Source organism: Pleurodeles waltl, chromosome 1_2 (genome assembly GCF_031143425.1).
Source record: "Pleurodeles waltl isolate 20211129_DDA chromosome 1_2, aPleWal1.hap1.20221129, whole genome shotgun sequence".
Lineage (NCBI taxonomy): Eukaryota > Metazoa > Chordata > Amphibia > Caudata > Salamandridae > Pleurodeles > Pleurodeles waltl.
The window spans coordinates 1,018,241,383-1,018,266,029 of record NC_090437.1 but is presented as its reverse complement, the minus strand read 5'-3'; the positions used below and the strand labels follow the sequence as shown (position 1 = coordinate 1,018,266,029).

General features: G+C 45.4%; 1 protein-coding gene across 2 annotated transcripts in view; it reads left to right on the top strand.

The window, feature by feature from the left end:
- Positions 1-3,861: 3,861 nt before the first annotated feature.
- Positions 3,862-24,647, top strand: part of NSUN7 (NOP2/Sun RNA methyltransferase family member 7) — a 1,148,229-nt gene continuing 1,127,443 nt past the window's right edge. For both annotated transcript variants that reach the window (XM_069201939.1, XM_069201936.1), the window contains exon 1: positions 3,862-4,015. The gene's annotated coding sequence lies outside the window, so the exon portion shown is untranslated. The remainder of the gene's footprint in view (positions 4,016-24,647) is intronic.

The following is a 24,647-nucleotide window of genomic DNA, read 5'->3' as shown; positions in this document are numbered from 1 at the left end:
TGGTCAGCATTTGACGCATCATCATGTGCGGTTGCCGGACGGTGTGAACGAGGACCTGGGAATGTTGCGTTTCTTCCTGGAATCTTTTAATGGGATTACGTTGTCCACATGGCAGTAGGTAAAGTGGGATGCGCAAGTTTTTACAGATGCAGTGGGGGGACAAGGCTTCGGGATTTACTGGCAAGGCAAATGGTGAGTGGAGGAGTGACCAAATGAATGGAAGTGTGGGGTGTAGTACTGCATTCTTAAAACTGTTTCCCTTAGTGGTAGCATTGATGTTATGAGGAGCACAATTGGCACACAAGAAAGTCCTTTTCCCAACAGACATCATGGTAGTGGTGCAAGTTGCTAATCGTCAGTCTGCCAGAGACCCTCAGGTACTAAAGCTGCTGCAGGTATTTATGCTTGGTTGTCTGAAGCATGATATTGCTTGTCCTGGGTATAACATTGCGGACGCTTAGTTTCCTTCACAATGGAAGAGATTCCATGGGCTGTCTTTGGATTCAGACCTCGCCAGTACACTGATGTGGGTAATAGGAGACAGCGGATGCTACAACTGGTTTCAAACTCTTTGGCAGTTTCAACACGAGTGGCATACACACAAGCATGGTTAGAGTTTTTGAAAAGTGGGGCTTGCCACAGGTCAGAGACTAAGGAAGGGGGGAAGATGTAGTTCACTACATGATGACATCCATTAAAAAGGGCGGTCGAGAATCACTATTGCTGAGAAATTGGCGGGTAAAGTGTTCATGGGTAAGCTCTTCTGCGGTTATGCTCAATCGGGGGTGAGCTTCGGAGGATAATCTTAGAGGGTTGGACCAGAGAATTGGGCCTGGGGGGTCAGAAGAGGAAACCTGTAACTGTATCGTTGTTGGGGGAACTTATCAGAACTTTACCCAATGTGTGTAGTGGGCCTGGGGAAACTCGACTTTTTAGAACCCTTGTGTAATTGATGTTTATTGTGGCAGAGTATCCAAAGTTTTGGGCACAGAGGAGGGACAGGATATTACAAGGGAAGGAAGTACAGATTAGGCAACAGGGGATTCAGTTATGCTTGTGAAAGTCTTAAACAGATCAACAGGTTAAAGGAAAAGGGGTATGGCTTCAAGCATACCCTAAAACAGCCATCTGTCCGGTATTGTTGGGTCAACAGCTTCAAGCTGAAGGGTACTCTGGTGGTCCACAAGCATATTTACTGTGGGGATGGGAGTGCGGTGTCTGCCTTTCAATTACTGGCGGTTCTGCAAAAGACTCTCTGCGACATGGGCTTGGAAGCCTCAAAGGTATGGCCACTGAGGCAGGGAAATACAGTTGGAGCAGTGACAGGATCATGCAGTTAAGCAGATGGGTTTCAGATTGTTTCCAGCATTATGTTAAGTAGGAAGGGGAGGGCTATGAAGGTGGATGCACCACCAATTGCTGTTTTTGTGTTTTGCAGGTTCTGTGCTTGGCCCAGAGGCAGCGGGCCTGAGCATATGGATCGTGGGGCAATAATTTGTTAAACGGGGGAGAGACAGGCGCAGCAAACCAGTTTTGGGACACAACTGGGTTTCAACCGATCTTTGTATTTTATACAGTGGCATAGAAAAGGGGGAATGAGGTGACGTGAGCTATTGCCATGCCTGACTAATCTGCTACTGTGGGGCGGGTGCCCGGATATTCTCCTGTTGCATATAGGGGAAAATTACATGGTAGGGATAAAAGGGTTGGCTTTGATTAAACAGATGAAAAAAGATTTAAGAGAGATTCAATCCCAGTGGTATGGTTGTCAGACAGCTTGGACAGCATTCATGCTGAGAAGATCGTGGCGAGGGCCTGTTCACCCAGCAGCTATAGAGAGGGCACAGTGGAAGCCCAATAAAGAGATGAGGGCTTTTTTTAGGGAGAGGGATAAGTAGAATAGAGCATTCCGCCATCAAATACGAGGACACAGAATGATTTAAAGATGACGGAGTTAATTTGCCCTTTATGGGTATGGAGCTTTATTTATTACAGATTAAGGAGGTACTGAAGGCAATTCTGAAGGTATACAAGATTGCAGGTTTTATCAGGGGTGCTAAAAAAGGCCAGTAGAGGCCTTTTTCTGAGTGGTGGTTGGAGGGCAAGTTATCTTTCTTTTCACATGTTTATGTTTGTGGCTAGTGCTGTCGCGGTTGGCGGGAGGAAAAAGGGGCGGGGCAACAAAAATATTATAATAATAAGAAATATAACATTTTCAAAACTTACCTTTTTTGCTGCGCCGATCCGCTCCGGTCTTGCATTGCAGGCACAGGCTCCCAGCCTCCTATGCATCCATTGCTAACGCTGCTTTCCTGCTGCTGCTAGCATGAAAGCAGCATAAGGATTGGATGGGGTGCCCAGCCAGGGCGTTCCGAGGCAGAGTGGGAGCCTCTGCCTGCTCTCTCCAACTCAGCACTGCGTTGCTAGGTTGGAGAAAGTCTAGTGCGCATGTATGCTGGCCCGCCCGTCCCTGTACATGCCTGTGACCCTGTCCCTTTTACAGTTAAAACATAATAAACATAGTTTATTATGTTTTTATTGTAAAAGTTTTGCAGGTGCTGTTGTTCTCTGGGGGGGTGAGAGGGGCGCCCCTCTGCCATAGCAGAGGAGCCACCCCTTGGATAGTGGAAGTCCACAATGGAGAAGGAGGGGTAGGTAGGAGCACACCCGGACAAGACAGGAAGTTTAAAGGTTGTTTTTCTAAGTTATGTCAAATAGAAGTTAACAGGTCTACAAGACTGAAACACTTTAAAAAGAGAGTACAGAGCAACAGGGAGGAAGATGGTATCGTGATATTGCTGGGAGTTGGAGGGCAGTTTAGGGGAGGCGGCTAGGGGAAATAGATTGTATTCTATGTTTAGTGAGGTAGTAGTTTTTTAAGGTAAAGGCCAGGTTATGTTATTGTCATGTGTACCTGTGTCAATAAAGCAGCCTTTTCCACACCATCAATTGTTGTGGTCATTGGTGCACCCTTCTTCCCAAATGTATTTTCTCCACTGACTTATACTGAAATAGAAGGCAATCTGTCAGAGACGGGCCTATTAGCATATCATTTTTGGCAATTTAATAACATAGAACAAAAAAAGAATTCTAAACTATATTTTTATATGCACTATGTAAAACTGCCAAACATAAAATGTAGAGGACTGTTAATAGGCTGTGACCTCTCCCTCCAAGAATTACCTCTGACATAAAAATGAATGCTTTGTTATGTCATAGGTAATTCTTGGAGAGGGAGATGGGTGCGTGAGCGACGAGGCATCAACATTTCACTTCTGCTTACTTTCCAGTACTTCATGACTAGGCAATCCGAATCGGGCATCTGCATGCAGGAATCATGAGGGGGGAGACGACGCCTTGATATCCGTACTCTCCCGCCTAAATCGGGAGAGCTAATTTATGCTAATATGTTTAAAATGCCCAATTCATCTCTCTAAAGTAACTGGCTCTAGTCTACGCACAACTCCGCCCCACAGTTTGACGCGTTAGCCCCTGCTTCATAGACAACCTCTCTGGGGTCGGGTCTAGATGCACCTCTGGCCACAACAGAAATTTGTCTAACCTCCGACTGTCCAAAACATATACTACCTCTGCACCCCTCTCTCCGTGTTGCCCAGATTCACCCGTGCACTCCAAAGCCCGGCTCACAAATGCTAACTTCACTCCTCCTCGCTTTAATATCTGTCCGGCTCCCCGGCCCTCCCTCGTGTACCCTACTCACTCCAGGACCTCGCTTCTCATTTGTTTACTTTACCCTTTCGCGATTTGTACGACATTCTCTCTGAGCGACTCGTGCCTCTGTACTGGTCACGTGATTACCGCGAGGCAACGTCGTTGCTAAGGGCGGTTTCTGTCACGGGAACCCGACGCCCTCCCATCGGGCACACTTAATCTGGTCGCTGCAGAAGCATCCTCCCGCGGGCTAAACTTGAGATTTCAGGAGAAGTGACAGAGCAGGTTGAGGATAACAACACGAGTAGACCTCAAAGACAACACCGCGGCCCCTGACAAGCAGGTAAGATGTGTTTTTATCGGACGTAGAGCTCAACCTCACTGGTCAGGGTTATAATCCTTTCTAAACATCAGGAATAAAGGTTTAAATAAGCGCACCAAACTATACTTACACGGTGAGTCAGTTAATTATCTTGGTGGTTTATGAAAATATAGACGGTATTTAAATCTTCCAAGGTGGATAACGTAACAACTTTAATATTGTAGCGTGCCCTATATAAGTAAAAGTATTTAATAATCGTAATCAATTCTGCAAATGGAAAACATTTAATATGGGAACCAGGGTCGGATTGGGGTTACTGTTTTTGCCCGGGCACTCCCAAAAAAAGGTGGCCACACTCCCTAGTCTCATTGGACTTGTTTTTAGAGGAAGGTTTGTAATCCTAAACATTTTAAAGCCTATTTGGCTTTAAAATGTTTATGATTCTAAACTTTCCTCTAAAAAACAGTCCAACGAGACTAACCAAATGGCATTTCGTGCAACGGGCACCAACCGTGAGGTGAAATAAATGATCCAAGGGCCACAGCACCTGGTCGGTTTTTAAATCACCCAAAGCCGGTATTTTATCCTCTGATCAGTAAGTGTTTTAAACAATAAAAACATGAGGCGGAAACACTTTCAAAATTGTGTTCTAAAGCTTCCTTGCTCACCTGTGGTTGATAGTTAATCCAAACAAATGCAGAAAAATCATCTTGAAAAATATATTATGGACGCTTTTATTTGGCGAGGCCTCTTCAAGTTATCGCATGGGCCTTTTCAGAATCGTAAAACATGAACAACTGCCCTTTTTTGCAGGTTTATATAGGATTAACTCAGTCCAGGGGCATTGGATCCGTTTACATGAGCACCAGTTACACTACACAAGATCAAATTCATTTTTACTAGAGGCCTTTGGGATTAAATTATTTCCCTATAATCACAGGATGTTCAGCCGAGGCTGGGACCTGAACCTCGTTCCTATGTTGGGAGCTTTGGCCCTAACGCCACGCCACATCCTCTCTACTGTTCTCTCTGGACGAGGTGGCATACATTTGAGGCATTTGTACATGCACACACACCCCACTCCACCAAGGCCTGAAGACATTGGAGCCAAGGTGACAACACCGGGCCCACAGCAAGGCTGAGGCCACTTCTCTGATCCTTCCCAGCCCACCATAGCCTAAGGTTGATGGCCTGGCACGGGAGGGGTCAAGAAAAAGCACTTCCCTGCGAGGTGACACGGCCCAACAGCCAGCGCAATACCTGGCCAGAGCAAGGTCCATTTTCAGATTCATTCCCTCCCCCACCCACCATACCCTCAGTGCGGAGGCCTGGCAGGGGAGAAATGAAGCAAAGGCCTTAAAAACACGGCAAACATGTCACTATTAGGTACCAGTCTATTGCCCAATTCCCGACTGCCCGCCTTCCTGTTTCGACCCTGCTGAAAACCCATAAATTGGGGGTTAAGGTGCAACAGTGGAAAGGGAGGTGGAGTGACCAGGAGCAGAATCGTGAAAAGCAGAGTATGTCAGTCAGAATATGTATGTCATTATAAATGTGTGCTACATAGCAGTTGACCAGAAGGACAAATGTAAAAGTAAATCTGTTGTGGCTTACTTAATTGGTCGCAAAGAGACTGCTGAGATCTTTGTGTGTCTGGCAATATTTGGGCATAATAATAACAGTAAGGTGGTTAATGCACTTGTTGGAGATAGCTATGTTTTTTCAGTTACCGTTTTGACTCTTAAAAAGCATAAAGGGTTTATGTGCCTACTGCAAATCACAAAGTGTAACATGCAGATCACATATTTGTCTAGCACAGTGGCTTACTGCTCTTGTCATAGAGATCCTTTTCTTTTACGTGCAGTTCTTAATTTGTCATCCTTCCTAATATAGCACAATTAGCTATGAACCAGCGTCAACAAGATACATGCTATCTGAGGTAACTGGTAATCAGACTGAGACTTCAACACTAATAGTGGTACGCGCTGAATACCTGTCGCTCCTCGAGCGCCTGCGATGTTTGAACTACGCTGTGCACTCTGCGGGAACTCATGCTTTGGCCGATAAAGCTGGTAAATTATTAGCTTGGTTGATCCGCCGAGACAGTGAGAGGGGGCCGATAGTGGAGATCCGCTTGCAGACGGGGGGATTGATACACGCGCCCAGGGAGATACAAGCTGAGTTTGTCAGGCATTACAGGGCACTCTATGCCTCAGGGACCCCTCCTGGGGACGACTTCTGTGCCGCATATCTCGCCGAAGTGGAACTGCCGCGCTTAGGGGGAGAACAGTTGGAGGCTCTTGAGGCACCACTCGACCTTGAAGAGATAAAGGCTAGCATTCGTGAACTAGCATCCGGTAAAACGCCGGGTCCGGATGGTCTGCCAGTTGACTTTTACAAAGCCTTCGCGCTGCAGTTGGCACCTAGGTTGCTTTGTCTATACGAGGATGCTGAACGGAGGGGTTGCCTGTCAGCCACTCAGGGGAAGGCGCTGTTGGTTTCCCTTTCTTAACCTGGGAGGGACCCTGTAGAGATGGAATTGTACCGGCCCCTAGCAATGTTAAACACTGATTACAAAATATTAGCGAAGGTACTGGCAATGCGACTGGCGCCGAATGTACCAGGTCTAGTCCACCCTGATCAAAACGGGTTTGTCCCGGAGAGAGACACCTCGCACAATATTAGAAGGTTGTTCCGGGTCATGCAGTATGCGGGGCGGGGTTGGTCGAGGGCGGGCTGCCTTGTCCTAGATTTGGAAAAGGCCTTCGACTCCCTGGAATGGCCCTACCTGTTCAGAGTGTTGCAGCGGTTTGGTATGGGACCATCCTTTACCCGCCTGGTTAAACTGTTATACACCAAACCGCAGGTCCAGGTAAAGTTGGGGTCCGTGATATCGGAGCCGATTAGTGTGTGCAGAGGCACGAGGCAGGGCTGTCCTCTTTCGCCTTTATTGTTTTCACTCGCCATGGAGCCTCTGGCGGCGGCCCTGCGTGGAAGGGGGACTGACTGGGGAATTCCCCTTGGGGACGGTCTGCACATAGTGTCGTTGTATGCCGACAGTCTCCTTCTGTATTTCAGAGATATCACGCGGATCCCTCCGGAGGTTGGGTTGCTCCTGCAACGCTTTGCGATGTTATCCGGCCTTAGGGTAAACTGGGCTAAGTCATGCCTCTTTCCCTTTGATCCGGGACTCTTGGACCCCAGGATTAATCTGGCCGGGATCCCCATTCTGTGGCAGCCATTCACGTTCTGGTATCTAGGCATCAGAGACCATCGTGAGGAGGATTTGCTTGAGGGCAACCTCACAAAAGCGGTGTCCTCGGTTAGGTCTCAAATGTCGTTCTGGAGGACGCTCCCGCTATCGGTGGCGGGCAGAATAGCACTCCTGAAGATGGTCGTCCTGCCGTGCCTCCTGTATTTTATTTCCAATCTCCCACACTATGTTCCTCCTGGTTTTTTCAGGGCCCTGGAAACGGGGTTGAGAGACTTTATCTGGAACGTTGGCCGATGTAGAGTTGCCCTAAAGAAGTTGTACCTGCCGCCCGATAGGGGTGGCCTAGCAGTCCCTAACCTGGAGCACTACTACCTGGCGGCCCAGCTCCAGTGGATATCCAGGTGGCTAGCGGAAGCCCAGCTGGCTGACACAGCATCGGAGTGTGGTCCCTGGTCACTGCTGCAGGTTCAGCACCTGTTTCATCCGCTTACACGTGTGCCGACTCCGCAACAGTTGTTCCTTATGGTGGCCTATAGATGCTTCCGTAGATCCCTTCGACTGACGAGACAGGTGGTTCCATCTGCGCCGGCTCTGGCGCTCTCGGCACACCGCTGGGCCCCAGGATCACGTCGGGCTCTGAGTTGCGGACATGGCATGAAGCAGAACTGTGCAGGTTGGGCGATCTTTATGAAGAGGGCCAGTTGCTCCCGTTCGCTAGGCTTCAGGAGTTGGGGCTGTCTCCCGGTCAGTTCCTATTATACAACTCCTTGTTACGGGCCCTGAGGATCGGGTGGGGAGATATCTCGGTAGCTCCTCCCACCCATTTACTGATTCAATATCTACAAGTGATGGGTCGGGATCGTCGCCTGATTAGTTGGCTTGCAGATGTGCTGCAAATTCACACTGCCCTGGAAAGTGAGGCGCTGCGTGCGGCATGGGAAGTGGATGTAGGTGGTCCAATTGCGGAGGCGCAGTGGAGGTCAGCTCTTTTGGGGCACCTTAACATACCCCCCAATTCCAGATTTAGCCTCATACAATACTACTTGGTCCACAGAGCCTATCTAACACCAGCCCGTGTGAATAAATACTTTGCCCGTCGGGACGCAGCTTGTCCCCGATGTCATGAGATTGGTGCAGACTTGTTACATATGGTGTGGTCCTGTCCTAGTTTGTGCTCCTACTGGAGGGTGGTAATTAATAATCTGTCTGATTGCACAGCCCGACAGATCCCCTTTACTTGGGGGGCGTGCATACTGGGGTTATTCCCTAGAAGTAGGCGGCATAGAGCGGAGGTGCGCTTTACGGACCTGGGACTCATTGTGGCGAGGCGACCGGTGACTCGTAGGTGGAAATCACCAGACCCTCTGCCGGTGCAGGCCTGGAGACGCTCCCTCGAGGTATGGGCGGGAGCAGAAGGTGCAGCACTGAGGAAGTGCTGGGACTGCGCCAATTTCCGCTGTCGACCGGCTGGGAAGAAGTGATAAGATTGCGGGGCATAGGCGGGGATCCTGAGGAAGGAAGCTTGGATTAGTTCGCCTGAGTGCCCATTGGGGGGAGTGTTGTGCTGCGCTGGGAGATTAAGTATGGGAATTGACGAGCTTTGATGCAGTACTAGAAGACTGCAAGGCCCAGTTTACTAAGCCTGGTGCCTGACCTAACCTCTCCGCTGACATGTTAAAATGATGCAGTTTGATCCTCAGCCTGATCGGGAAGCAAGTATGTGGAAAATAATAGTGTAGATGTCCGCAACCAGTAGTTATTAGTTTGCATGGTTAGTTCATACAGAGTTAATAACATCGGTCTACTCAACAATGACACTTAACCCACAATTCTAAGTTTGAAAAAGTATTGCACAAGTGAATGTTGCCAAATGACGCGTTCACCTTTAGATGTTAAGCAGAATGCCTCCCACTAGGTTCACAAAGGCACATTAAGAGAGCACTGGTAGAGTATTTTAAATGGATAAGTGCTGTTGGACACAGTCTGTAGATGGCCCAGGAATAAGACCAAGCATACAAGTGGTTTGCAGGGTATATTGTAATTCATAATGCAATGCCATGTTATATTTCAGTCGCACAGTGGTTAGTAGTACTGATGTCACACAACGCATTGTGTTAAAATGTTGGCGATTCATATATATGATGTACTGTTGTAATAAAATCTCAATAAGCAGATATATGGAAAAAAAAAGAAGATGCATGGGTTTAGAACTTAATTTATTTCTAAATCATTTGTTATTCTAAGTTTGCTAAAAGGTGTTCCTAAGTATAGTGGTAGTGTGTGATAAGTACTGACAACCCTAGCCACTACATTATGTTTTAAATCCCGACTTTGTTTTTATCCGTACCATGCTCTCTTAACATATAATGCCTGCTAGTGTGAGCACTATGTGACATCTACATCGTGTACCCCCATTGTTTTATGTAACTTTTTCGGTTCTTTGATTTGCACTATTACATGATTTATGGTACCTATATAGTGTATGTCTGTGTGTGATATAAAGCACTTTGACACGCTACAGTGGGATGAGAGGTGCTATAAAAGAAAGTAAATAAAAAAGAAATACATTAGTAAGTGCTATTTCAATCATTGTAAGTGTAATTAGTTACAGATATACCTCTTACATTCTTATAGTGCATGCATATCTGTTACATATACTGGTTGAACAAAATTAAAAAAAGCAGTCTCCAAATCACTCTCTCTCTTGATTAGTTGTGAAGTGATAACAAACCATGTGCCTCCATTTCCACCTATTTCATTGGAATCTAGGTGTTACGTTCCAGATAGCTCCCAGCCATTAGAATACAACAAAAGGAGGGATGATGGCCTTTTAAATGAGTTTTACCTGCTGGAAAGTGAAAACAAGACAGCCCCCTCACTCTCTGCAGGCAGAGACTCCTAGTAGAATGCAGGCAATATGTGGGCACTGTGAATGAGTCCTGGTGTTGGCAACTGACAGTGGGTCAGATTCACTATATTTCACTGGAGGCAGAAAGGATCCCAGATCCGGAAATATTTTAGCTTGCAGATCTGAGATACAGCTGGATCTCCATAATTTCCTGCATTGGTAATTACTGATTCTTGAGAGCATGTCTGTGGCCGTGTGTCAGTTATTTGTGTTTTTAATGCAGTGAAATCTACCATATTTCTGCTGTTACGTAGCACAGTAGATAGCACGTGTTATTCAGGGAGTAGGACACACTTCCAGATAGACGTTACTATGCAGAAGAATTATCTTCCTTTTGTCCCCAAAGCACAAGACCACGACAACGCCGCTGTCATTTAAAAGGGAGGCCCCTGTAATATCACACTAGAAGTATTGTAGCAGGATAGCCCCCCTGCGAGACCCCTGTTGTGTGGTGTAACATGGTTCGCTCCTTCAGATGCGAGAGCGTGAAGAAAAGCTGCAGGGCGTGCCTAAGGAGTTTGTCACGGCCGGCCTTGGAACGTATGTTGTGTCCTCTGCCGCAGCACCAGGCCCTTGGGCCCCATGATAAGCCCTGGCCCATGCCAATACTACACTGGCGAGGGGGCGGGTACGAGCCACACCCGCACTGTTTGATGGACGGCTTTGAGCAGCATTGCCCGACACAGCTGCCTCAGCACTCCCGCGCCATGTGCGACACGCGCTCACTGCTTGCTCCCCGGAACAATCTCCGACACAATCGCACGCTCGTCCACTGCGGCATGATGGTGCTGCCTTGCATCAGGCTGCAGGTACTCACCTTGTGAACTCTAGTTATGCCAAGGGGGTGCAGTAAGAAACCTATACACTGGGGAGCTGTGGGGGTCAATAGGTGCAATATAGGCCATCTGTCACCTGGCCAGAAGAGACCACATGTTCTGCTACATTAACTTACCTTGAGGGACAAGGAGAACTCTGCCTGGCAGCTGTCCCGACACAATGGACAGAGTTTGTGCCACAAGTGCATAGTGCCTACAAACTACAGAGGCCGCGCAAGCAGTTGGCAGAAGCTTTCCACATGGGGTAAATCAGTATGGCCACCATTCCCGCCATCTAACCTTTCGTCACAGATGGTGTGCCTTTGACGCTTGCGCCAAAATGGAAAGACTGGGTGGAGCTGTTGCAGTTTTACTTTAAAGGGGCAGCCATTCCAACAGAATGACGAAGAGCTCTTTTGCTACACCTGGGGGCAAAGATATCCATCAAATGTATAAAACACTTGTAGAAGAAACACCAAAGATGTACAACGCCCTGCTAAAAGCTCTGCACAGCCATTTCGAACCAATGATACACAGAGATTATGAACACTTTGTATTTCACCAAGCACGACAAGAGCCTGAGGAGTTGCTAGAAATGTTCCACCGCAAATTGATAGAATTAGCCAAGACATGTGGGTTCGCTGACAAACAAGAAGAGATACGGGGCCAAATCATACAAGGGTGCTCCTCGACTAAGCTGCGGGAGATGATTCTCCAAGAACTGGGCAAGTCCCTACAAAGTATCCTGATCTTGGGGAGGTCCAAGGAGCTATCAAAAGCCAGAGCCTCTGACATGGAAGCAGTGCTACACTGACCAATCAAAACAGAACAGGTCAATGTTGTCTGCACACAACCCCAAGCCATGACCCAAAGAAGTCCCCATGACAGGCCCGGTGAGAAAAGATTCAAGACTATCACCCTGAAGGGCTGTTCTGAGAAATGGTGGGAGTGCGACTGCTGTGGAGGGCCACCCCACCGATCTAACAACTGTCCTGCGAAAGGCCGGTGCTGTGCCGCGTGCGGAAAACGCAACCACTTTGCGAAAGTGTGTCCCTTGTCCAAGAATTCACCAGAGGTCATTCAGGCAGTCTTAGATGACCCGGAAGAACTGGAAGACATAGAAGATGACACTGATCGTCCACACAGTTTTGGCAATAGGGGCTCACCCTCGGCCTCGCCGACCACTCTCCAAGTGCCAACTAATGCTTGGGGCCCAGCCAATCCTGGCAACCATTGACATCGGGGCATCCATTGAACACATACTCGTCCCTACTGGAATGGCCCCCGGTACACAAAGGCAAAAGTCCATGTGTTTGCCTATGGCCAGCCAACATGGAAAGTGATAAGAAACAAGGTACTATGATAACAGCCCGTCAAGCAGATGAGACTGTCACTAGGAATGTATCCCTTTTCAGAAAAGCAGGTGGAGATTGGGAAAAGTTTTCAACTTGGGGAAAATCAGGACTCCTCTGACGAACCGGCAGGGGAGCCTCGTTCCCCAGACACATCAAGGAACGAATGCCCAAAAGGGATGTCACTGGTGTGGGTGCGTGTGTGTGTGAGAGATATATATCACCCGGCTGATGTGATGCCCATCCCCGGTAACATCTGCATCAGAAACTGGTCCCATCTTCACACTTGGCAGATTTCCTAATTTGAAGGGTCATCGTGAGTGACTGAGTTACAGGCTGTCCAGGTTTAGTACTCAAATTATGCTGTATTCAAATTGTAAGTTTTGTTTATACATTGTGGAGGAATGTAATATCCCACTAGAAGTATTGTAGAAAGTTAGCCCTCTGCGAGGCCCCTGTTTTGTGATGTAACATTGTTCCCTCCCACAGACGCAAGAGCGTGAATAAAAGCGTGCGGGGCATGGTAAGGAGTTAGATACGGACGGCCTTGGAACGTCCGCAGTGTCACGTATCCTTTCTGCCGTTGGCAATGCTGGTGCGGGCTGGGTAGTGCCACAGACAGACAGAAAATGTACAAGCTGAAATTAGGAAAATTTTATGCTATGTCCAAGTCTGTCAAAGGTCAAATAAAGGCTTAAGGTAGCACAGAACAGCAGTGTCCAACAGCCTGGCTCTTGGCATTATGGATAGTCAGAAGTTAACCTTACACTGGTACTCCATCACCATACTACCACTGATGGAAAGACATTTTCCTGGAGATTTAGCACTTCTTCTAGGAATGAGCGGATTATCCATTGCCACTCACACAGTTCTGACCCTTTGGAAGGCAGATCATTTACAAGATAGAAGCTGGGAAGCACTCACCAGGAAAAAACACTTAGGGGTGTGGCTGTATTACAGACCGGCCTGACGTCACATGTGGGGTTTGGGCAGGCTGATAACTGAAGACTCTGAACAGCTGGAGCTATCAGGACGGCGACCTGCTGACCTAACAGTGACAGAACTAGGATGCCTGAGGGTGGGTGCCCCATTCCCCTAATGTGAACTACTGTAACTTAATTGACAGTTACAACAAGTGCTGGCGACTGGGGGAGACCTGAGCTCGTGTGGCTGCAACGTGGCACAAGGATGGACTTTGTGTCCATGCCTGGAGCGGACAGTGTCTGAGAGGGGCCTTACGGAACAATGCTACAAACTGCTGTGAACTTCCCAATAAGCGAGCTGTCACAGATGAAGCTCAGCTCCCTCACTGAACATTGTAGTCATCAATGCTGAGTTAAAACGAGAAGACGTTCCTCCTGAGAAATGCTGCTTGAGTACCAAGGAGGAGTGGGAGTTGGGGGCGGGGGAAGTTGTGTGTTTTATGATAAGCACCCATAGCACACTAACTCTGAGGCAAGATATCGCTTTGGGATCATAAATACCTTTGCATAGGGGCTGATCACTGGCCACTAATACCACATTATCCTTGAGTTACAGCGTGACTGTCCACAGAACGTCTTACGCATAGGGTGAAGTCTACCCTGCTAACCAATTTGGAATACTTAAGTCTCTGCACTCTACGGTTAATCCCAGCAGTGACCCACGCTACCACTAGCTTAACAGCGTTGCCGGGATGTCGAATGAAGAATGAACAGCTGATTCAAGACTTTTTGAGACAACCCAGAACATGATCCAACACCATGACATCTGAGATGGAGTGGTGTGAGAGACCCCTGCAATTCCGGAGAGATGATACACCACATAATTTGGGCATCATAGGCAATACATTTTTTTTTTTTTTCAAAGAATTCAAAGAGATAAAAGAAGAGATAGAGGCACTAAAGTCTGATCTTCAAAATGACTTACAAGAGGTGAAAAGAGATGTTGGACCTGGGTAAGTGGGTGATGTAGTGGAGGCAGACCTACACAGGGGAAATGCAAATACCTAGCGAATAGATCTTTCAGAAATAATATTTACATCAGAGGAATTCCAGCACAGATAACACAAAACCACTTTTCAACATATGTGGAAAACCTCATCAAAGATGTGCTAAAGACAATAGGAGATCTCAAGTCAGGCTCAATCGAGCACACAGTGTATTCCAACAGATTTGTTATCATGGTGCCCTCCTCTCCCAAATATATTGACTAGAGTTTACTTCTTTGAGGACAAAGAAGGTGTTCTGGTGTGAGCCTGCACTGGTAGCCCTACATATTTTAACACTTCTGCTACTCAGTTGTATCAGGATCTCTCACCCATCACAATGGTTTGACATTTTACCTTTGAAAGACATAAGATGTAGATGGAGCCACCCATTCCAATTTATCTAATATAAACTGACAATTGAGAAGCATCCAGGGATTACAGCACTGACTTCACTATAGTCGCCGTGTGGAGGAGTGTCCCTGGAGGTGAGAATCAACAGGGCCATTCATACCGTGGTAAACAGGTCCATTCACACTTTGGTCTATAACCATGTGGGAAAGGAGTTGCGAGAGAGAGAGATGTGCAGACGGATTGGCTTACATCTCTTGTCATAGTGTATTTGAGCCAAGTTTGCCCAAGTGGGTTTTGTTTATTTTAACTGTTTGATTAAGTTTGTTTAGGATCAGAGTACGAGGTTGGGGGTGGATAATGGGTGAAACTTCTTCCCCACCCACAAACATGACTGCATTCAGACCACAACCTATCATATCACGCTAGGACCCCACCGATATACCCTTTAATTGTACTATGGTTTCCAACACAACACTAAAAGTAATCACACAAAATGTCAGAGGCCTGAGTATCCCCACTAAATGTCTCTGTGCACTGGGTGAACCTAAATGATTAGGTGCAGACATTTGTCTACTAAAAGAGACACATTTATGATACAAGATCAACAACATTTAATCTCCATGTTCTTCCCAGTATAATGCCACGCAGCAGCCCTGCTGAACAGCTGAAGTGGCCATTCTTATTAGGGACAAACTTCAATTTACGTTGCTTAAAGTAAAAGATGGTAAGCAGGGTAGGTGGTTGGTGGTAACAGGAAGTTGGGGACACACCCCAATCATTATTGCATCCATCTATGCTCTAAACATGGGCCAGAAGAAATTTATTGTCCCTGCTGTCCAGGAAATAGCTGGATTCTCAGATTTCCCTTTTAAAATAAAGGTAGGTTTTAACTGTGTCATGCACCCCACAGTGGATAAATTACACCAAAGGTCAGGAGGTATACCTACACTCACTACTGCGTCTCAATCTCTACTTCATTAACTTGGTTTAGTGGACCCATGGCAACCCAGACATCCACTCCTTATAGACTACTTGCATGTCTCAAAGGCACACTAGACATATGTCAGGATCATTTATATTATGTTAGACTCCTCGTATCTATGAGATGGAACTTCTTCTTCTGACTGTTTTGGACCACAGTCTGGTGCAGCTGAACTAGAATGGCCTAAGGTAGCTGACAAGTGAACAACCAAAGTTTGGCGGCATGATGACTCTCTACCGAGAGATCTGATGGTGTTCCACGTAATCTGGGAAGCTTGCCTCCTGACTGTGGCCTCCTGCCTGTGTTCTTGTATCTTATCTGTGCCCTCATGCCTCCTATGTGTTCTTGCCTCTTAACTGTGTCCTCATGCCCTCCTGTATGTGTGTTCTTGTATCCTCTCTGTGCCCTCATGCCCCTTCACTGTTCCATCCCCACAAGTCCGACACCTCACAAACCTCCTTTAGCGTCCTGTCTTTGTGTCTTCCATCCTCCACCCTGGGTGCTGCCAAGCCCCCTTTGTGTGCATCTATTCAAAAGTTTTCATTTTGTGCCTCCTGTTGGCATGTCTTGGTGCCCGGTGCCTCACTGTATCAGGACACTTTGCACTGCTCCAGCAGGGAGCAGCACACTTTAAGTCTCGGATGGACTTTGCCCCTGAGCTGAGGGTGTGTGGGGAGAGCCTGGTAACTACCAGGAGAGCTCAGGACTCCCATTATGCACTGCAAGCGCTCCTAGTTCCCAATATTGCACTCTCAGCTTCTTTTTGTGGTCTGAGGTGACGGCACTGTGCTGCCCGCACCTCTGTCCGCTCCAAGATGACAATGACATCCGTGCTATGCCAGCCCTCGTTAGGCTCCCAGACGTGTCCCTTCCAGGTCACTCCCACCACACACTTTGCCTTTCCCAATGTATTCCCAGTCACCTTGTTTTGGGCACATTTTAGGACCTTGATTCTTTTGGTTTGGGCCTCTCATGTTCTGTGCACTTTGTGCAGTGATGTCATGTCACATCACTGCACAAAGTGTGCACACCTGCTCACCTTCAGTTCCTACAGCGGTTTTAAGACACCTAAGCCTAGAAGAGAAAGTTAGATGTAGCAGTGGCCAAACCGTGGTCATCTGTAAATGATTTCCAGCAGGGTCAGCCAGGGCAGTTCATGCGTAGCAAAGGTCAGCTGATATCCCTAATTAGCATCCATGGCAGTGGTGCTGGTTGACAAGCCAACATTTCCCTTATAATAATGTTACATATTGCAATATAGCTGGATGTACCCGACAGTCCGCGGCAATAGCGCCATGGGAAGTGCACAAACTTGAAGAAGTGATGATGTTCCCTGAAGTTATGAGAAGACAAATAAGAAGCTTTATGCATGAACATTTAAAGATAAGCCCTTTATCCTAAATCTCTGTGCCTCTTGTCATTGTCTGCTTGCGGTCATTTATGATAGGCAGATGACCATTAGCTCTTCTTACTGCTGCCAGGATTTAATTACTTGTGCACAACAAAGTGACAAAGACACACAGTTGGTTATATTGAGTCCTGGTCTTTGGTTCAAGAAGAGCAGGTCACCACTCTATGGTGAATTTGTATACTCCTTCTAGTGTGTTCATGTGTGTCATGATTCCTACCCTGCCATAAAGTTGTGCCTTGTGAATAGTCTGCATTGGACTCGGCGATAGTGAATTCCAGCCTAGTAATGGATAATAATTGATTATTCAGAACAGTTCCCTTCTTAGTGAGTGGTATGTGTTTAATGATAGCATTAACTGGTATTTCCACACGTCCCTGCAAGTTGTTCAACAAAGTGCAACAAGAGTAAAGCCAAAATTGAACAAGAATGCATTATATTAAAAACAAACTTGGGCCAGAGAAGGTTTCAGTTCAGTTCTTTCTTCTACTTTCAAATCATCTGAAAACAGGAAGTAATTGAGCTTTCGCTTGCATTGTTTCTTCAGAAAATAAATCAGGAATGTGAAGATATAAGGTTTTTTGCAACATCTAAAGCAAAGAATCTAAGCCAGGAAATTCATAGGAAGTAGGTATAAACCAGTGGTTCCCATACTGTGTGCTTGGTGCATGGCGCCTGTGGATCATTTTGGGTGCCACGGCACACATATTGGGAACCACTGATATACGGAACTAGTCTGAATTGTTAGAGGAATATTCATAGGTAGAAGGCCTCAAAATATATGCATATCTCTAGGCTCATTTTGGCAAGGAGACCATCAGCCAGCTCACTTCAAAAGGAGACACATTTTCTGTGGACCCTGACAGGGCTCATCTACCTAGGTATCTCTCTTGTGCGTGACCTCAAGGAGTGTGCTCAACATAACTTTAAACTCCTCTCTAAGACAACTAAAACTTCACAGTTCTGTGGTGCTCTCACACTCGTTCATGGCTCAGCAGGATACCTACCCTAAATATGACTATCTTTTTCAAAATCCTTTATATGTTCCAAAATCTCCCACTCATGCTAATGAAACACAAATTGTCCCACCTACAAGATATCAGACTTTGTTTGGGACTGGAAAAAAACACAACTTCATAAACATATCTGTAGAACGCATCCTCAGAAGGGAGCTGGGGAAAACTGAACATACGCAGCTAATATGAAGCAGCACTAGTAAGATATGTAGTAGGATGACTCAAAGGGGAGACAGACAAAATCTGGTGCGCATTGGGCCAAAGTTTCATAACACGCCCTTTGGCTGAAGTTCTATGGATACCAGAATGCCAATGTTGCCATAATCTATATATATTACCTATATTTAGGGTTATTTTACCCCAATCAAACTGTTCAGACATTAAGTCCACCTTTCAGATCACGGAAAGGGAAAGACACAGCTTCACCACTGGATCTCATACCTGTGCATCAGAGAAGCAGCCTCCTGCCCTATAATCTCCTTTGAGAAGGTTCTCCAAAAACTCCATACAACCCAACATTACTTAATGAGAGCCCCACTGATCACAATCACAAATACTCACAGCAAACTAACAGGGAAAGGGATTTAGAGTTCCAGTTAGACCAGAAACAATGGGAAGTGATGTTCGCTCGAAACACAACTTTTGAACGTCACTCTCAAGTCTGAGAAACACTATATAGGATTGTTGATGGATAGCATTACACCGCTGCCAGAATGTATGCTATAAATGCAACACACTCCAAGCTATATTGGAGATTGTGTGGAGACAAGGGCATGATTATACATATGCTATGGCTATGTCCCACAATCTAGAATTTCAGGTAATCGATTCTCCCAATCATAAGGGAAGTTCAGGGGATAGATTTGAATTATAATGCAGCCTCAGTCTTACTAGGAACGCCAATTGATGGCCTTTGCCCTTTAAATTCCGTGTGAGGTAAGAGAATATATCATTACGTCTTGCTGCAAAACCGTGCTAGAGCAAGACTGATATTCCCACAAGAGAACTGTGTTTGCAGAGGTTATGGCAGCTGATAGCCAACAAGAAGACTGCATCTGATCTTAAGGAAGAATTGGACAGATATGCTAAACTGTGACAATAGAAGCTCTTAAACACCCGCCAAGATTGTGTGTCCTGGTTCTCCTAGACTCAGATAGGCACCTCATTCATTTAGTCTAAAACTATGGCGGTCATTTCGAACATGGCGGTTTGGCCCGCCATGCTGGCAGTGGCGGCTAAAGCCGTCAGCCGGCATGGCGGTCCAAACTGGCATATAAAGAACAGGGTGACGGCCGCCAGCGGCAGCCGTCACCCACCACCATGCTCCCGCCGCCAGGAAACACCATCCGCCAGGGTAGCTGCGCTACCCTGCGCATAATGTTTCAAATGCCGCCAGCCTTTTCCTGGTGGGGTAACCCACCAGGAAAAGGCTGGCGGAGGGGGTGCCCCTGCACTGCCCATGCACCCTGCATGGGCAGTGCAGGGGCCCACGTGCAGGCACCCGTCGCGCACGTCACTGCCCGATTTACGGGCAGTGACATGCGCGACAGGTGCTGCTGCACCCGCCGCACAACAACATTGGCGGCGGCTCCTCCTGGAGCCACCCTCCAATGTTGCGGCTGTGTTCCCCGCAGGCCTGTGGGCGGAGACGCTGTCTTTGCCCGCCGGCCTGGCGGGGAGATCATTATACAGCCGGTGGGTTTTCCAGGAGGCTGGCGGTCGATGGAAAGACCACCAGCCCGAACACGGTGGGAATTCCCGCCGTGTTCGAAATGAGGGCCTATATCTTTCTGCTGTCCTCATGTGAAATAAACATATCAGTTACAGGCTGATAGTAGACCCGGGAGATGTTATTGAAGGAATGCCCACTATATTGTTGCAAATTACAAAACCTAACAAACATTAACTTCACTTTTAAAGTGGACAGCTCAGTGAATAATTAACAATTTTAAAGATTGTACAGCATGCATTCAGTAGGCATGGTTAGGTAGCTGTTTTTTTATTTACATTTTATTTTGTGCCGTATGTTTCCATAAAAAAAAAAAAGCTGTGCACCAACGAAGGCCAGATGTATTAGGTTGACCAGTGCTTGTTTGTCTTACGCCACAGGTGTTATTGAGCTTAATTTTGCTGAGAGTATTAACCTTGGAAAGACAAACAGCCTATTCAGCCGTGCCAGGATTCAAACTGTGATTTCAGTTAAACACCAAAAGCGTATAACCCGCCTGATAATGAATACAAGCAATCCTATACCATTGCAGGATTTTTAGAACTGATCAGTAAGGTCCTTTTTGGATCATGTATCACAACAAGTTTGTGATCCAGATCTGAGCAGACTATTGTATTCTTAGTTAACTGTGCATGTTGTGGTTTGAATGTTAAGATGGAGTGTTGAGGTGGAATGGGGCGAGTAAAGATTCTGCAGGCGTTCCAGCAGCGTGCTACCTATTTTATCCACTCCTATGTTGCTGCTAAAAATTGATTTGCATATGGTTGGTTCCTGTTTGGAGTGGTACAGTGGTCAAAAAATAATGGTCTGGAATGTGTTCCAAATGATTGTCAGTGGGTGAGACTTTTTTAAGCAGTCCACCCATCATCTCTTGATGATTTAACAAGATTGGAATAGGCCTAGTATACTATTCATACAGCTTTTTGAGCTCTTGTAGGGAATCTGCTTAAAGGTTTTAGTGCTTTAAAATAAAAAAAAACTTTTCACACTTCTAATTGTATTCAAAGACAACAATTTCTTCACCCAACACTCTCTTCACCCTCCTACAACCCTCCTACAACACTTCTGAGAACTTTCACTCAGAACCATCCAAATTAAAGAAATTTGAATAAGCTTTAGTTTATGATAATAAAAAATGTCTACGATTCCTGAATAACCATACAAAACTATATAAATATACAATTTATTTCATAATAATATAACCTTCAAATCTTTTTGTGGTTTAAAGGGTCTTCCATGAGCACTAGTTTCTTGTCTTATCTCTTCAACTTGACTATTGGGATACCTAATGTCCACTGCAGCTTCTGCTTCTACCACACCTCTTCTACCCATTCTACTACACTCTCCATAACCTTCTTCACTGGTCATATTGTCAGACTTCTCTCCATTCCCTATCTCACTCTCATTCACATTTTCCTCACAGGCACTGCCTTTGATGGCTACTTTATCCAAAACTTTGTCCCATTCCAACTTATCCTCCACTCCTGACTTAAGTGTCCTCCATGTCATTACACATGGAAACATGACTCCTGTGCCATAGCCTTCTATTACTCAACCCTACTGAATTACAATACACAGCAGTGACTCAAAAAATGTATTTGCTTTTAGCAACCACAATACATTTTTTATTATTACCCCCTGTCCAACAGGTACATTCACTGTTGTCAATATGTGGCTTATAATTGTCTTGGGTTTCCTTCGATCTCTTCTGAACTTGCACAGTATTCTAGTGTAACACTTTTGCTTGAAGCACCCACTATTAAATTGTTTTTCTAACTAGATAGCTCCTGCACATCATGCAACGTTGTTATTTTTATAACTCATGTTCCCATAACATCTTCTCTTCTTTTTCCTAATTCAGACTTCACAATATGGTCAATTGTAAAGTCTCTTTACTCAAATGAATCTCTCAATGAGTCCATTTCCACTTGAATGATACAACGATGTAGGTCTATATTCAGTTCCCTATTTGACAAGACATTCTTTCACACACCATTGTCATGAACCAAAATAGAAATTGTGACATCCCTCAGCAAAATATAAAAAAAAATTGAAAACAACTTTCATGCCCCCATTATCCTCAGTGTCTTTTTCTGCCCAGTTTGCAAACATATAAATCAATATAAATATATAACTGACACTTTTATTGCCAGATTGTAAAGGCCAAAGGTGCTCCCAGGGCATGCTTTGACTCTGAATAGGATTTAATGGAAGCCTTACAGAATCCTATACAGGTAGTGACTTTCGCTGAGGGTTAAAGAGCTAAGGGGAAGGAGAAACAACGTACATAAGATGTACTGGCATTTGCCAATGCACTGGCCTCCCAGGGCTAGTGCTGGTTCAGCAGGAATAGAGGATACACAAGCTACAGCTGAGCCATGACCTCCAAAATCTAGCATAAGGAAAACATTGACTAATTACTTTATGTAAGCAGAGATACCATATCGGGCAAGTAAGTATCAGCAATAATTACTCACTTAAGTTATGATGTTTGTCTTACCCCATTGTTTGAACAGACGGCCTATGGCTAGAGCTGAGAAGTACCTGGATACCCCTTGCAGATCTATGGAAACAGGCAGCGCTTCTGGCATCAGAGGAACGGGTCTTCTGAAGACCCATAAGCTTCTCAGATGGCAGGCAAAAGGATCAACCTATAAAGAAATATGACACGGTAGAAAACCAATAAAGGCGCAAGCAACGTTGCAAGGCATCAGTTCCAGTCTGCCACCTCTAATTATCTTGCTCTAGAAAAAAAACACACCAAAAACTTGAAGAGCTGCATTATGTGTTTTTGGTTCTTATCCCAAGTTTGATCCAGGAAGTTCCTTCTTCTCCTTCCCAGGCTAAACTGCCCATCCTCCGCAGACTCAAACCAAACTATTGCATATTTCCATCCCAAGCATGCGTGTATGTTCATGAAGATATAAAATGCATTCTCCCTAAATATCATTTAAAAATATTGGGGTACCATAATATCATGGGCGGCATATAGACAGTCAAAATATTGAGAAGCTAAGTATAGATTTACTACTCAACATCCCTTGGTTTACTATTATACTCTCCATAGATTTGCATTGTCAATTTGTTAGTCCTGGATATGTTGCCCATGATACTATGATAGCACAATATTTTTTTAACTATATTTTGACTAAAAACTTTACAAAACCCCTTCTTTGTGTGTCTCCACTGCCCCTTATTTCCTCTGAGCAGTAATCCTTACATTATGTCCCTAATGACACAACGTAATTGGTTTTACTTTTATTGTATCTTTTTTCATTACAAAGTTTTCTTTCATCTTTCACAGACCACTCATATCTACATTTCCAGAAGTGTCTTTTTCTAGCACTCAACCTTCTTTTGTTTCACCATCCATGTCTAAAATCGTCTTTAATTCTTATCATAACTTCATTGACATAGCTTTTCACCTAATCCTCTTTTTTATAGCATTTCCATCACATATTGAAGCTACACTTCCCTCTCTCCCACAATTCATCTTTAACTTCTTCATTTGGAATGGGTAGCATAAATAAGAAGTCTGCAATTATGTTCTTTACACCAAGGGCATACATCAGTGCTTGCATTCTAAATAACCTGACTGTCATACAAATCTCATTGAACCATGTAATAAACCACTTGTTAAAAGCAAATTAGTTAAAGGTTTGTGATCACTTCGCACTTCTATCTGTAATGTTCAACTCCTCTTGCACAAGTAAGTGCTCCACTCTCCATACACCATAAACTATATACTAAGAAAGTGGAATGCAAAGGTCGGGTCCCCACCCAAGGACGTGGAATTGGTACAGGATAGCTGGAGGTACTAGGAAACCCCAAAGGTAAGTACTAGAGTGCTCCCCAGTGACTAGGAGGAAAGAGGTAAGTTACTGGTTCTACCCAAACCAAACCACAGGACTTCATAGAAGGATATTGCAAAACCCAGACAAGACTGCAAGAAACCAAGGGTAGATCCTGGAAGAGGAAGACCTGCAAAAGAAGGGGATCAAGTCCAGTTCCAGTTAGAGTGTCCGATGGTGGCAGGAGCTACTACCCACCAGCCTGTGGATGCAGGAGTTGGTTGATGGGGAGACGAAGACAGTCAGCAATGCAGCACTGGAGCAGATGAAGAGTTCCTGGGTGATGCAGTCGACATCCCACACAATCAGTATGTGGTGTGGAAAAACCACCAACAAGCTTTGGCAAAGGAAAATGTTGCGGTTGGAGGAAAGGTGGAGCCCTTGTAAAATCTGTGGTTAAAGACTCTTTTGGTGCAACCCAAAAGACTCAAGTGATCCACGTAATAAAATTAGAGTTTGGCTTAGATTCTTGGTCTCATTCTCAAGCATTAAGGTTTCTCTTTAGTATCAAAGATGACTCTTGTAATGGTAAAAGTTTTTCTATAATATTAAATAAATTATATTATGCAGCAGTCTGGCTAACTTGCCTGGTCAGTTCTGAATTTTGTAACACTTTGTAGTTTATGAATTGATATTTTTAATGTAGCTCTTATGCTGATTCAGGTGAAGTTTGTTCTAAGTGATGAGGTAAAGGAATGTACCCTAGCAGGTAATTGGGGCTACCTTATTCTAAAATCAGTTGACCACTCACTTAGAAACTTAGGTGCTATTGAGACCTTCTCTAATTTGTCTGATCTTCCCAATTTATAATGTGGTATGCTATTCTGCAGTTCCAGATAGGAATTGATCCTGGTTGTCGAAATGCAGCCTTTAGAGGTTGAGTTCTTGAAATTAACTGATATTTTAGCTGTGACCTAAAGACAAAATACTCTCAAACCCATCTTCTCCTCAACTGCTCCTATTCTATTTCCTGAGTGAAAGGAAAAGGATTCCTCAGCCCCTTTTGCAAAACTATAATATTGAGGGTGTGGCCTGGCCAGTAAAGATGGTGTCCGGGC